We start from the raw sequence: 16,976 nt of genomic DNA on the forward strand, positions 1-16,976 counted from the left end.
GGCAGGGTAGGCAGTGGAAGGTTGCAGAAAGCTAAATCCAAGCACATCACTTGGAGTAAATCAAAGTGGCCTAAGTGGCAAAGGGCCAAATCATCACTAACTTCCCTCATCCCCTCAAAGTTTCTTACTAACCTCCCATGAGCACTGCAGGATCTGCCTGGTCAGTCCTCCTAATACATTTCATTTGTACAAATTTTATGTCATAAATGACTTCTTTCTCTCAAAAGAAGCCACATTTCTTGTGTAAAAATTCTTTTCATTTTGATCTACTTCCTAACTAAGCTTTATTCCTGAAAAGCTTAGTAACTACCACTTAGCATTCTCACTTCCCCCAGTACTAACTGCTAACTGTATTTACATCAAAATTCCCTATGTTTCCCTCTCCCCTACTATTATAACACCATGGTGTATAAACCCCAAGCAATGTATAAATATCCTCCCTTTTTAGCACTATAGCTAAATAAGTTTGTTTAAGGGAGACATTAGTCCACCAGGGACTATGGTCAACCCTGTCTTGGGATTACTCTAACCTTTGGTAAGAGTAAGAACCTCCACTACACCCTCATTTCCCCTTTTTCCCAAAAAATTCCCTCAAAAACCCCTTCCCTCTGCTTAAAACCCACTTTTTAACCCTTCTTCCCCCTCAGATTAACTCTTGCCTCGAAAAACCCACAAAAAACCCTTAAACCTAAAGTCCCGCGGCCAAACATTAAACTGAATATTTTATTGCCAGGCGGGACCCAAACCAAAAGTTGCGCGGCGATCAGATAATGCCCGCCAACCGTTGATCATCTGCCACCCCCGATCCAACGGTGGGCGGGTATTTCCAGATATGGACCTGCCGTCCTTTAGCGTTCGGGGAACGGTGGTTTTCCGCCCCGTACATGGGACGCGTGGCAGGCGGCGGGGTTGTTCGGAGCCCCCCTCCCGATACCGCCTTTTCCCGAAGGTGGTGCGGGGAAACCACTTACCACCTCCCCGTTACCACTTCCCCTCTGACGTCATCTACACGTCCCTATGACGTCGTACTACCTCCGCCCCCACGCCGCGTAGGCCCTCCACGTAGCCCTGCCACCTTTATCCGCCCGCCACCGTGTCCGGCCACGCTAGCCTCCACCTCATCGTCCACGTCACCCTCCGTACCCCGGGCCCGCCATGACGTCATGCTGATGTCATCGGCGGAAAGGCGCCAATCACCCTTTTTGTCCGAATTCGTCGTTAAAAGTCACGGTTTGGGCCGTTTTATGTCATTTTCGAGCGAAGAAGACATAGCCGTTGTCGCTGGTTCACTGCCAAATCGCCTCTGAACCTCCAAATTCAAATTTGCAACCGTGCCAACTCATCAACTCAGCTACCTTGAGCCTTCACGGTTCGGCCCGCAGGCTTCCAAGCTATTTCATCCAGGTATTCACCATAAATCTCATATTTTTCCCATGCACGCCATTTCTCTGCAAGTTCACCATTAAAGCAACTGTCAAATTCCACAATTAAGCATTGTCTGCTACTTAAATGTGAGCTAGAGTAACTTGCATTGCCCCAGCACCATAATTTGACATTGAAACAGCCAATTCACGGACCAAAATTGTAAAATTGTCCTCGAGGTGCCCGGCATTATTCCCTTTTGCCGGGTGTAGACCAGCTGCAGTTTCACCAAAGCAAATCTTACATACCCTCTGCAATTCACCCCTAGCAATTCACAATCACTGTGAATTTAGCCAAGAAAGGTAGAGATAGTCCTATATAGCCTGCTCATTTCTACTTTGAAGAAAATTTTCAAGCATTATCTACAGTAAGCCTGTGAATTAAGCTTTTAGGAACCTTGCAAACCATTGCACTTACTTTGTTCCATCCACAAACTCCATAATGGCTGCTCCTGCACCCACAGCTCTCACTGCTACCCCCATCAATCCACCAAATAAAGACCTGGAGTCCCTGCCTCTTGCTGACAAGGACTACCTCATCCAAGACTTTGTAAGTAACAGGGACCACTTGCAGACCTTCAGAAAATTGAGAGATGACTACCTAAATGGCAAAGACATATATGGGATATGGGAGTCAAATCTGCCATACTACTGTCTCCCCTCTGTCAACATTTTTCCAGAGGTTATCCACCTATGTGCTAAGAACTATGATGTACAACACAGAGCTATTAAGTCTCCATCTGGGAGCATCTTCTTTCACATCAACGCTGAATCCATCAACAAGATGCTCAACTTTGATCAAACTGAGCTGCTGTACCCTTTCTCCATGAACTCTCTGCTGGACACAGGTGCCAAGATGACCAGTGAAGAGATTCAGAAAATCACAAAGATATTCATGAGGCCTAAATGCCAGCCCACAGGGCCACCTCCTTGCTTGGATGTCTATTTCACTGATATAGGCAGAATTTTGTTATACATGATTGCTTATGTGCTGGGGTACAGAACCAGTGAGCATGTGGATGAAACAATGCTGGTACTGTTAGCTGCTTATAGCCCAGGCCAACCCCCTGCCCGCAAATATAACTTTGCCAAGTTCATAGCTAACAAGATTCATGATCAACTATGCAGAGTAAACAGAGAGGGCATCTTCAAATATTCATCCTATATCTACCACCTTTTCATGTACTATCAGTCTGAGGCCTTTCCATGCTACATCAAAAAGCTGGACTCCAAAGGGGAAAGAAGATCTGTGATCTTCTGGACATCTGTCTATCATGAAGTCCAAAATTCACCCTATTCCTATTGTGAATTCATTGATCAATTTGTTTATCCTGTCTCTTGCTTATTGATGAGGTCCCCTCCTCCCAGGATATCATTTGACATACAGAAGGTCCTGCAGCTCTCCAAGAATTACAAAATAGGTGATTGGTACCTATATGAGGATCATACAGTCATCAGAGTCTATGGCTGTGAGCTCTGTCCATACAGGCTCCCAAAATATGTGCCCATGAGAATATTTGCTTGGAGTATTATAGGCAATTAATTCACTCTGACCTCACTCACTTCCACAGCTCCAAAAAGAAAGCCCATCTCAAGTTCAAACACGAATTGGGCCCCTTCATCATGAATAAAAAGGAAGGATGGGAAGATGCTGACCTAATCCTCAAAGACAAATACATGCTGTCACACAGTTTCCGGTGGGTCCCTTATGACCCTGAAGGCTTCATCACTGCTAGAAGAGTCAAGTACAGGCTAGTAGGTATTAAGCACTGCAAATATCCACACATTGAAAAATATGCCAACCAGAAAGAATGGTTGCAGGGCACTTTAGTTGACAAATTAACTGAAGAAGAGATAATGATAAAGAATGTCAAGGAATTGGAAAAGACTCTTGACCTAGACTCTGTGCAGCAGGTACCCTTCAAACCACCGCACCCAGCAGGAGAAGGAACCTCGGCCACAACTACTGCACCTTCCACACAGGCACCTTCTACAGCAGTTCCAGGTTCAGACAAAGGAAAATGAATAATGGGTGCTGAAGAAGTAACAGTGAAAGAAACGCCTGCCCCTTCAAGTGAGTAGCAAAGGGAGCAGCAAAGTGAGCAGCAAAGAGAGGAGCAACAAGAACAACAACAAGAGCATACTCCCCCTCCACAAACTGAGCCACCAACTGCCCCAATTTTGCAGACCCCAGCACATGCGGAGAGGGTACGAAAAGAGACAGAGAAGAGTCCACTCCTGTTAGTGGATCCTCCCAGCAACCCCAAACCAAAAGGCAAAGGGTTGACTCCCCAAAGGTAGAAGACATCACTGAAGAAGTCCTTGACAGTTCAAGGAAAGACAGAGAGGGCAGTCAACACACAGGTACAAGCTCCTTTCAGCAGGAGCAGGGTGTACAACTTGGTTTGGAGGTGTCCTCCTCTTCTCAGCAAAGAAAGAAGCCTAAAAGCACTAAGGCTTATTTTAAACAAATCAAGGCACAGAATGACATGCTGAGAGTAGAGGTGTATAAACAATTTCTGAATGCTACACCAGCCCAACAAGAAAGATTAATGTCCGTGTATGACATTAAAGAGGAGAAAATGATACTAAGTCATTTTAAGCCTACAGTACCGTAGCGGAAGTGAGCTGCAGATTTTGTGAGGACAAGGGTGGAGGTCATGGCAAAGGACATCCACCCCGTGGACCAAATTGAACTCCACAAGAAAACTGGAGAAATGGTCTATGCAACCTTGGTAGACAGGGCAACCATGGCCCGTGAGCTAAAAGAATCACTAAAAAATACCAACATCTAGTTGGATTTTGAGAGGATGTCCTCCCTAGCCAAAGACAACAGAATAAAATCTTTGGAGGACATCATTATCGACCTAGGACATGATCCTAAGGATCCAAAGGGTGTAAGGGCCCTTCTGAAGAAAAAGGAGGATGACCTCAATGCATTAAAGAAGAGGTTGAGACTGCTGCCCACGGAGCATCCTCAAACAGCAGAGTTACAGCAAGAAAAACAGGCCGATGAGCAGCTTGACCTTATAATGCAGCTCAACCAGAAGGTCATTGATTTAGAGAAGGAACTTGAAGGAGCATTACAAGATAAGCAGGGAGAGTCCACATCCCAAGCTCCTCCAACTACTTCAACCATTGCAACAACTATAGAGGCAGCAGTGGCACCCACGGCAGAAGCAGCAGCAACAACAACAGCTCCAGATTCCAGCACAAGTGTGGAAGAGCTGACCAAGGCCATAAAAGAAATGGAGCTACAAGAAAATGAAATAAAACAGGCCAAGGAAAAATTGGCAGAATTAGATGCCAAGTATGACAAGTCAAAAATGACTGTGGCAGAACAAGGCCGAGAAATAAAAGCTCTGAAAGATAAGATAAAGGCCTTAGAGAAAGAGCTGAACCTAGAAAGTACCATGGCTGCAATAAAGAGAATTCTGTGGGCTAAGATTGACCAATCCATCACTAGGCAATGGAAGTCAATCAAAACTATACATGAACAGATGGATTTAATTGGCCAAGCACAGACAGAGCTTCAGAGGGCCAAAACAGCGCTGGGAAACAGGCCTGAGCAGGCCAATAGAATGATAGACTTTTTGAACAGGCAGGAAAGGGAGGAACTGGCAGCCATTGGCATAGCCAATAGAACAGATGCTGTCCTCACAGCTAAAAAGGTGCTCACCCTCAGAAATTATATACAAACTATGGAAAGGAAGTGCTATGAAATACAGGCTGAGGTGGATGAGTACCAGCTCAAAATGGCAGCACTACAAGCAAAGGGACTGCCCAGCCTACTAAACGGTGCAGGTAGACTGATCTCCAAAGAGCAATATACCAACAGAATGGCAGCCTATATTGAGAATCAAATCACTGCATCTAGCAGTACTTCTGAGGAAACAGGGCCTCCAACAGGATAAAGCTTATACAATAAACTTGAAGGCCTGTTTTTTATTGAAAATGAAGTAAAGCACCTTTTTGAAATTCCTCCAAACTTTTATAGATATACAGAGGCCGATGAAACTTTAGTGAAAATTCGAAGACATCAGTTGCCCAAGGAGGATTGGTGGCAGTTAATGCTTCAGATTTTGCCACGATAGCCTCAGTTGCTCGGTCACTGCCAGCTCCAGCTCGTAAGAAGACAAACAGCAGAATAAAGGCATCATTTAAAGCAGCTGAAAGATGACTCATCACATGGGCAACGACAACTAGCCCAAAGGATAAGGAAATACGCAAAATTTTGATAGCTTAGTCTCAGCCGACTCCAACAGCCACCAAGTCATCAATTTCTGACTATTTTGGATAGCTAAAGCCATAAAGAGTTACTACAGCATTTACTTTCTCGGCTACAAAGCTCCAGGAGTTGGCATAACATTTATGAGCCATTAACTCCTTTTCTTGATATTTTCTTATGTAAATTTTGTATATATACCCCCCTTAGCAAGGCATTAGGGGTTGGTGATTTTGATTATGAAGCAAATGTACTGTAAGCTTTTTGGATAATCTAATACAAAGTGCTGGAACAACTCAGTGATTTCCTGAATATTTTGATGTCTTACTGATGCCATGCGTGCTGATGCAGAATTCCTGTGCTGTCTGATGGAATAATAAGTCTTTCTTAAACTCTGTTTTGTCTTCTTATGTTTATCAAGTCATACTCATGTTTCACTGAACTAGCAGTAGAGAAAAAGAATAGTGCAGGATATGTTTGGTTACACCTTGTGCTCAATCTTTACTGCTGTAAATGTTTTCTTCAGAATTAACCATGGACATGAATTCTTAATTGCTCATGTTTTCATTAATTCTATAAATATGAACGTTATCTAGAAATTCTTCACTGCTTCTAGAATAATATTCTCACTGTTTCTCCATATCAGTTAATTGAAAGATTCTTAATTGCCTTTCCTTACCTGAAACACATTACACTTAATCACAATTTCATAACGTTATTTCTCAGACACTAATCTAGCTCTGCAGCATCACTACTGTATCACCACAGCATATCAGACAAACTAAAGGACCACTGACTCCATGCCCAATGAACTAGAACACTCTGGTAAATACATACATATTTTGACTAAAGTCATCACCCAACAAATACCAAAAAAACAAAGCATTGAACATCATAGCTAGCCTAAAATCTTCACAAAACAGAGTTAAAACTTAAAGAGAGAGCCCTCTCTGTCCATAGGTAGGCTAGAACCTATGTCCCAAAGGTTGGTTAGTGGTTACCCCGGCCGTATTCCCTTGGGAGTCATAGGCAACAACCTGGGTGTTAACACTCTCTAATATGTCCAAGCCTTTGATGCCACAACATGGTCTTCTCTCCAGAGACCACTAGATTTTCTACTCCATTTTCAGGAACCATAGAAATATTGCACCCATCAACAACAGTGCTACCTTGAATCTTGTACAGAGTTCCAATTCGAACTCCCTGCATCAATATCAGTGCTCCCGAACCATCTTGCAGGTATCTTTCTCGAAAACTGTCTTTACACCTGCATCATCCAACTTACTTACAGAAATCAGATTTCTGGCCAAAGTAGGAATATGCAGAACACCCAGAAGTGTTCTAACCCTTCCACCTTGCAACTTGAACTTTACTTTTCCGCGACCAATGATTCTAGCCTTCCTATCATCTCCTAAGAAGACATCACCACCATCGTATTTCTCATATTCGTAGAACCACTCTCTATGGGGAGTGAAGTGAAAGGATGCACCTGAGTCAATCAACCATGCCTCATGATCTACATGCATGTGTACTTGAAGAAGCCAAGTACACATCCCCACCTTCATCTGAGGTGGTTTTCACCTTTGCAGAAGGAGCATCATCAGATCCCTTTCCTTTATCAGGAGCTTTAGATTTACAATCCCTTCTGAAGTGCCCTTCTTTTCCGCATTTCTATCACACCACCTTTGTAGGTTTTCCTGGAGATTTAGATCTCCCTCTAGATTTAGATCTCCCACTCAATGACTTATTTTTGTTTCTATTCAGGGACCGTCCTCGTATAGACAAGGCATCACCATTCTGGCTCTCCATATTTTTCTGTCTCATCTCCTCCGTCAGCAAGGCTGAGACTATTTCATCAAACTGCAAAGCAGTTGCATTGCTACCTATTGCAATAACCAGACTATCCCACGAATCTGGTAGAGAACACAACAAACTGATGCACTTATCTTCATCTAAAATTTTAATCTCAACAGATGATAACTGACTTACCACAGTATTAAACGCATTCAGATGCTCTGTCACCGAGTCTCCATCTTTCATCCTCAGGTTATATAGCTTTTTCCGCAGGAACAGTTTATTCACCAGAGACTTAGATTGGTACAAAGTCCCTAACTTGTCCCACAAAGCCTTCACCGTAGCTTCCCCTGATACATTCAACAATACTGAATCTGAGACACACAATCGTATTGTGCTCTTTTCCTTTTGATCCAACTTCTTCCATTCTTCATCGGTCACTCCCGTTGGTTTAGTACCTGGATCTATCGCGATCCACTGATCTTTATCCACCAACAGATCCTCCATCTTGAGTTTCCACAACTCAAAAATTTGACCATTGAACTTCTCAATCTCTATCTTTCCACTGCTCACCATCTTCTTTCACCACCAGAATCGATCTCGCAGATCTCCCACTGAACAGGGTCTACCACAAGCTTGAGCGAAACCCCCCAGCAACAAAGGCGTCCCCTTGAAGCCAAAACAACTCTGATACCAAATGTATGTTTTAACCCTGTACAGAAATTACCTGCATACGAATTCTTAAACAAAGAAAATAAACAATGTGAGAGCATAACACATAAAACACATATGCATAGAGATTTTCCCCTGGATCCCAAAAACGGGACTACCAGCTTGATTTTTCATTATGTTCCTTTCAATGTTACAATACATATTTATACATGCCGAAGCATCCAATACCATGGACCGAAAAACCATCGCGTCCAAAACCATGGACTGAAAACCATAGGTAGGTTCGCCCAACCTAATATAAGGTCCAAAAAAAAATTTCCTGGGGCGCTACCCTAGACCTTGTAGAGGGGGGCTACCTGCCCCCCTCAAACCCCCCGGACAGGGGGGGCTGCCACCCCCCCTGCTACGCAATCGGCGCAACGAAGGGGGGGCTCCGCCCCCCCTCTAACCCCCTGGACAAGGGGGGCTGCCACCCCCCTGCTACGCAATCGACGCAACGAAGGGGGGGCTCCGCCCCCCCTCTAACCCCCCGGTAAACTACGTGGGTTAGTCGTGGAAAGAATATAACACAACCCAACAGATGCTTGATGTTATATTCCACTGCTTGAACCTTATAATTGTCTTTTAAACACAATGTGATGGAAGGTGTATGATATCCATAAAGCACCATAAATGGGGTCATTTTTACTGCAGTATGGAAGGAAGTGTTATACCACCATTCTTTGAGGGGTAACACTTGATCCATTGTGTTTTTTTATTAGATATAATGAAATGAAGATATCCTTCCAAACATTTTCTTACTATCTCAGTTTTCCCATCAGATTGAGGATGAAAAGATGAGCTCTGAGCTAATTGAGTACCAAGACAAGAAAATAATTGTCCAAAAATTTCCAAGGAAAATGGGATCTCTATCACTTACAATAATCTTTCAGTTTCCATGTAGCTTTTGAATTGTTTCCACAAATCCAATAGCAACTGTACTAGCATTGAACGGATGAGACATTGCACAAAAATGTGCATACTTGATAAGTCTATCAACTACCACCATGATGACACTCTTTGCTTTAGAATTGGGTAAACCTATGATAAAATCCATTGAGAACTATTTCCAATGTTGAATTGGAACGACTAATGGTTGTAAAAGACCTAAGGTCTTAATTGTATCAACTTTATTTTGTTGGCAAACCAAACATTCCACCAGAAAAATTTGAATATCAGATTTAATTCCATCCCAAAAAAATTCCTTCTTGACCCTATGGTAAGTTTTAAAAAATATTAAATGCCCTCCTAGAGGAGAGGTGTGCAATTCCAAAAGAACCTTTTGTTTAAGCTGGGAGTTTCACATATATATAAGCGATCTTTGTACCAAAGTGAATCAATTTTCCAAATAAATGAATCATATGCACTGGGATCTTGGTACAACTTTTGAATGAGTGTCTATACTTCTTCATCATTCTTCCATTCATCCCTTGCTTATGTTATCCAAACAATTTGGATAATAGAAATGGGACAAAGCAATGCTTCCACATCCTCATCACTTCTTGAGAGTGCATATGCAACAACATTTTGTTGCCCTTTTTTGTAAATGATTTCAAATTCATAACCCAACATCTTTGCAACCCATTTTTGCTACTCTTCTGAAGAAATATTTGTTCCAAGAAGTATTTAAGACTGTCATGATCTATTTTTACCTTCAAGTCTCTTCCCATTAGGTAAGGGTGCCATTTATTCAGTGCATGTAGTATTGTCAACAATTTCTTCTCATAAATATGTTTCTATAAATAATTTCCCTTGATTGGACGACTTTCAAAAGCAACGAGTCTTCCTTCCTACATTAAAATAGCACCAATGCCATTTTTTGAGGCATCACATTCCACAATAAAGTCTTTTTTGAAGTCACATATCAGAGCTTCAAACATTGCCTCTTTAAGATGTTCAAAGGCCTTAGTTTCTTCTAGAGTCCAAAAAAATGCATCTTTCTTCAGTAATTTTGTTAAAGGTGTTGCAATCTTCCCATAATTCTTAACAAACTTGCAATAATACTATGTTAACCTAAGAAACCCTTGAAGATGCCTTAAGGTTGTGGGAATTTCCCATTCCTTGATGGATTTAATTGTTTTAGGCTCCACCTTAACACCCTCATTGGATATAATATGACACAAATATTCCACTTCCTATACCCAAAGAAACATTTGGAGGATTTTGCATATAATTGTTTCTCCTCCAATAGTTTGAGAAACCTGTCAACATGTTGAACATGATGTTTCCAAGACTTGCTATAGATTAGTATATCATCAAAAAGTACGAACACAATTTTTTTATGGAAGGGTTTGAAAGTGGAATTACTCAAAACTTGAAATGTGGAAGGTGCATTAGTAAGGCCAAAAGGCATGACCAAAGATTCATAACAACCTTCATGAGTTCTAAATGTTGTTTTCAAAATGTCTTCTATCTTAATTCTATTTTGATGATATCATAAATGAAGATCTAGCTTCATGAAGTAAATTTCTCCATGTAGTTCATCCAACAATTCATTAATGACAGGAATGGGAAACTTATCTTTAATAGTGAGGTTGTTGGTCTCTCTTTGATTCAGACACATACGCCATGATTCATCCTTCTTATGCACCAATATTTCTGAAGAAGAGAAATAACTTTTGCTAGGTTGAATTATACCCGCCTCTAGAATTTTTGCAACCATATATTCAATTTCACTCTTCTAGGAATAAGGATATTTATAAGATGCAATGTTTGGAGGACCAGTTCCTGGAATTAAGTGAATATCATGGTCATGATCAAAAATATGTGGGAGACCTTTGGGAGTCTCAAATGACTTGGAATAATTGTCAAGGACTCTTTCAAGATCTAAAGAAGTGGATGAATTAGATGTTTGAACATCTAGTGAACATAATTGTGCAATTACCCCTCATTGTTCCTTGTTCAAAATATTTGTCATGCCACTTGAACTAATTATCTTCCCAGGTTTCCCTACAATACCCCTTAATTCAATTTCCTTTCCTTTTGAGAAAAAAGTAAAGAAATGTTATTGAAAATTAAAAGCTATCGTCCCCATAGATTGTAACCATTTGACTCCCAATACAAAATCCACACCACCCATTGGAATGACAAGCATTGGTCTATTCAATACATATTCCACCATGGTTAGATTGATATTATGGCACTTCCCTAAAAAATTTATAGTTCCTCCATTTTCAACAAGCACGACACTTTGGTGTTGGATATAGAAATAAATTCAAATCATTGGTTATATTGCAATGAACAAAACTATGAGAACTACCCGAAACAATCAACACTATTACATTTCTCTTCTTGATATACCTTCTATATTAAGAGTTTGAGGAGTGGTAATTCCCACCAATGCATTACAATATATGGTCCGATTCATTTCTAGTTTTTCAACCCGTAGGGTTGGTTCCTGGTGTATATCTTCTTCTTTTGATGTTTCTTATTTATTTTCTTCATCCTTTTCACAATATATGTAAAATAACTTATTATCACCACACTTATGACCTTTAGTGTATTTTCTATCACAACTATAGAAAATCCCATTTTCTCTTTTTTCCTCCAGTTGTTACAATGTCAACCTTGTAGGTTGTGGAAATCCAGAAGTGACAATACTTGCATCTTTCTAGTTGTGAGTGGTAGATATCCTTATGGCCATAATTTTTATTTCAACTTTTTTTGTCACCTTGAATGCATTCTCCAATGACTTATGTTCCCAAAGGTGAGCCTCATGTTGGATGTTATCCTTTAAAGTCCCTATAAAACATCAATTAGATGCTCCTCTAGAATATAAGTTACCTTGATATTCAATATTTGAAATTCTTCATTGTGCTCCTGAACTGAACCCTTTTGTTTGAGATTCACTACAACAAATCCATATGATTAGTTCCCTTCTTTTGCTCCCATTTTTTCTTCAAAGGACTATCCAAAAATTGTGCGAGAAATTACATGAGAAATAGTGCTAGTAATAGTACCATATTTATCTCATCTTTTAGTGCCTAAATTAGTGACTTGGTTAGCTCCCTTTTTAGTGCTAGATTTATCACTGGATTTGTTAAAAATTCAACAAGAAAATCTTGGTTTAATTTTCCATTGAATTAAATTAGGAGAAAATTGTAATTCCACATCACAAGGTAAATTGAACGATTTAATTAAGTTACTTTCACTTAGTTGGCCCAGTTAATTCGAGTTGAGGGACTAAATTTAGTTGTGTAAAGTGATTCCTAAACTTTAGGAGCCTAGGTTGAGTTAGTTTCAGTTGTAAAAATTTAATTTAGTTAAAATGAGTTGAAGTCAGTTAAACTAGTTCTAACTTTTGGAGGAACTAGTAGGAGGTCTAGCAGTGGGGTACAACTTTAGTGTTCAACTAGTTAACTGATAAAATAGCCATAACTAATGCATGCATGAAATATGAGTTACCCAGTTGAGATTGTAGTTCAAGGGAAGTGTACCTTTAGTTGTATAATTATCCAAGATGTACAAGTGGTGCATATAGTTGATGAAGGGCATATAGGGATTGTGCAGTTATGGATGAGGAATTTCCCTAAATAATAGGGGATAATTCCAAAGGAAACAATGCAAGGAAATAGTGACTTGACAAAGAAGAAATTTATTTAATTATTGACCAGAGGAGGCTTATGAAGCAGTGAGATAGATTGTACTAGCGCAGAGGTTGCTCAGGCTTGAGAAAGCATTGTATGTCTTCTCTATTTTCTGACTAATGCAATATAGATAGGAAGGGGTTTTGAGTAGTTGCTTCCCCCTAGATATATCCTCGTGTATGTGTGTTAATTCATGTCACATGTTTCTGATATTTCTTCTCAATCGTGAATTTATTTTCGCAAATGAGTAGTCTAGTAGATTTGAATCTTGTGTTTTAGAACATCACATGAGTAGTTTTGAATCTACAATTAATTTCTACATGGTATCAAATCTTGATTGGCAACAGGGAAGAGAATTCAAATTTTTCTTTGCAGGAGGAATGATTTTGCAAATCTATTACTTAGATATAACATTATGGCATTATATGGAATAAGGTTCAAGTATGCCCTTAATAGTAGCTCAAATTATATTGCTTGGAAGGACCGCATGGAAGAAGTAATGGAAGACAATGGGTAGAAGGAATGCATTGATAATAGTGTCCAGAGACAAACATGAGTTGATGCTCAAATCTAATAGATTGACAGAAGAGTGTAGCTAAGGTGAGGAAGATCATATTGGAGGGAGTATGAGACCATATTGTCTCTAATATCCATGGGAAAGAAATTCCATATGCAATGTGGTAGGCATTGACATATTTGTTCCAGAACAGTAGTGACCACAGGAAGCTGGCACTTAAAGATAAGCTTCAGGATATCAAAATGAAGAAGGGAAACACAATACCATAGTACCTGAGCCGGTTCACACAATGACATGATGAACTTGGGAGTGTTGGTATTATGGTTATAGAAGACAATCTGGTAAGCCTAACACTTCTAGGCCTTCCCAAGAGCTGGCACAACTACTAGGATTCGGTCAATGGGAGGGAGAAGCTACGAAATTGAGACAGATTATGATCAAATTTGGTACAGGAAGAGTTCAGGCAGAACACCAAAGATGAGACCTCATCCAAGTTTGAGGATGAGGAGAACTCTACCTTGGATGGAAAGGAAAAGAAATGGAAAGAGAAGAAATCCCAATCCAAAGCCAAATCTGGTCAGGAAGGAAAGAAGAAATACTTTTTGAAAATCAAGTGCTTTCACTATCATGAGTTGGGACACTATGCCACAAAATGTCCACACAAGAAGGTCGACAAGAATCCCTCAAGAGGAGTGGTAGGTGAATCTCTATCTTCATAATTCGAGTTGGATTTCACCCTCTTTGCATGCATGGTGACATCGATGATGGGTAGGGTGTGGTATCTGGATAGTGGAGCATCATTGCATATGATGAGCAACAAAGAATTTTTCAGTGACTTGGAGGATAAGGACCTCTAGATGCACATCGATATGGGAGATGATGGAAGGTATAGTGTGACGAGTATCGCTACAGTTACTTTTCAAAGGGAGTCTGTCTCCCCTCTCACACTAAAATATGTCATGCATGTTCTAGGTTTGAAGAAGAATTTAGTTTTAGATTCTATGTTGGAAGACCATGTTAGGATTTTATATTTAGCAAAGGAAAGGATTTCCTTAGACACATCGCCACAGGACAAGTGAAGCGGATCAGGGTTCAAGTGAAGAACATCTAAAAATTGAATGTAGAAGATTGTGTTGCTTTGAGCATGAAAGTAGAGAAGGTGCAGAGGCGAGACATCAATGAATTATGACATAGGATACTTGGCCATTTGCACCATGGAGCTTTGAAGATCATATACCATATTTCTACAAGACTTCCCAAGGGTGCACAAGAGCAACGAGATACATGCAAAGGGTGTACACTAGGGAATTACAACAAAGCCACCTTTCATGAAAAGGAAGGTAGAGCGCAAGAATTCCTTGAAAGAGTTCACTCAGATGTGTGTGGACCTTTCTTGATAGCCTCCATGACCAAGCACAGGTATTATGTTATATTGGTAGATGATTTCTCAAGTAAGTGTTGTATTTTCTTCATGCAGAAGAAAGACCATACATTCTCCAAATTTTGTGAATTTGAAGCACTTGTTGATAAAGGCACTGATAAGAAAGTGAAGGATCCGAGGAGCATTAATGGTGGAGAATATGTGTCAAATGAATTTAAGAACCTCTTTGCAAAAGAATGCATTTGACGAGAGTTAATAGCACCCCATAACCCATAAAAAAAAATGGGGTGGTTTAGAGGAAGAACAAAAGTATTGTGGGAGTTGCATGGGTGATGTTGCATGACCAAGGTCTACTGTTGTACTTGTGGGTTGAAGCAAGCAACACAATGGTATATGTGCATAAAAGGAGTCCTCATTAGATTCTCGAGATGAGTACACCAGAAGAAGTTTTTTTGGGGAAGAAACTAGATGTGTCACACTTCAGAATATTTGGTTCATTGGTTTACTATCATGTTTCCAATGATGTAAAGAAAAATATAGATCTGACATTAGACTTGGGAATATTTGTGGGGTACACTAATACACCTCACAACTATTGAGTGTAGCTTCCATCTCATAGGATGATAGTTGTCTGTAGAGATGTGAAGTTCTATGAAGAGAAGGCCATGATATGTTTCCTTGAGAGGGAGATTCAACTTCATGCAGATGAGGAGCTTTTGGCTCCAAAGGAATCACCTCGGGATGTTGTGGAGCAACCACAAGAAGAGGAGCACAAAGTGGAGGCACCCACTCATGCAGAGACATCCAAAGAAGGAAGGAAGCACACCAGGGAAGCTGATAGAGTATTCCAATGCTAGAGAGAATGTGGGAGCACCCACATCACAACGCAGGAAGAGGAGGTCACCAGATCGGTACACTGGGTACATGGCTCTCATGAGTGGGCTAGTTTAGAAAGAACCATCTTTATTCGAGTAAGAACTGAAGAAACAATGTGGGTTGATTCCATTGTAGAGGAATATGATTCCATAGTTAGAAAAAGTGTTTGGGAAGTGGTCCCAATACCAAAGAATAAGTCAATGGATAATGCCATTGCCACGACTTTCAGCTCCTTAAGGGAATATTACACCCCTGGAGGACTGTTGATGGTGCTGGACCCACCAACATGTTAAGGGGATCTCCCCAGTAAGAATTCCCAATTAGACTTCAGACCATTTGGTGTAGGAGTCTCAGCAGTGGGTCGTAAGGTAATGCCTTGACTGTGATGTCGCATAGGGGAAAGTAAGATAACTCTATCAGTAGAAAGGGTGTGACTGATGCAGTGAGTCAAGGAAGGTGTATGAGAGTTTCTAATACTTCGAAGGGAGAAGATGGGGAAGGTGAGTTCCAGGTTGAAAGGGATTATTCCCAACTCGGCTAGGAACACACAACACAAAAGGACATGCACAGCTTCCGGTGGAGTATTCCACTAGGATGCGGTAGTCACGTCATACAAGGTAATATAACACGTACAACACTCACAGATCAGTCTGAGACAAGTGCGACAATTGTTACAACAAGGTTCATGTGAAAGGTCTATCTGATGTCCGACAGAGCAATCGACACGAAGGTGACAACATTAACAACATATACGACATGTTAACAACAAGATTCATATAATTGCATGTGAATCAGTTCATACAAAAGTGCGTAAGTTAAACAAAATATATCATTAAGGCAACCAGAGTAGTCCAACTACAATAAAAACATATGCACGAAAATGTGATGGCTCTTATTATGTAAAGAAGTGTAAATATCAAGCATACAATACATCCATGTAAACTTGCTAGCCCCAATAGTGGAACATTACAACCACATCTACCTGCACCTGCAAAGAGATGTACTAGCTCTGTGCAGTGGAGAAGCCAAGGCGTGTTACAATACTGTCCAGGCCTTCTTCAAGATAGTCTTAATAGAATCTTGATTGAACAAAAGCTTATACAATGAGTTATGAGGGACTATTTATAGCAAAGGGTGGGGTGACCCTTGACATTCCCCTTTGTGACAGTTCAACTACCCTCATGACTCTCCACCTACTCTATGACTGTTACATCCAACCATTGACACTTGACTTACACTTGACATGGCTCAACAATACAATGCACATGTACTCATGTGAAACAACATGGCTTGAGCAAGCCTTGCAAGACATCACTGACACTCAGTCTGGTGTGATGAGATCAACTCTTTGACATGATTGTGATGGTGAAGGTGGTGAGCTGATGCCAAGCTTGGTCGTCTGTGATGGTGTGCATGCAACCCATGGTGACATATTGCTGAAGTGAAATCTTGCCTCCATTGCAAC

The sequence above is a fragment of the Pinus tabuliformis genome, chromosome 2_2 (genome assembly GCF_031772625.1).
Source record: "Pinus tabuliformis cultivar Carrire ecotype Pingquan chromosome 2_2, CPIR1, whole genome shotgun sequence".
Lineage (NCBI taxonomy): Eukaryota > Viridiplantae > Streptophyta > Pinopsida > Pinales > Pinaceae > Pinus > Pinus tabuliformis.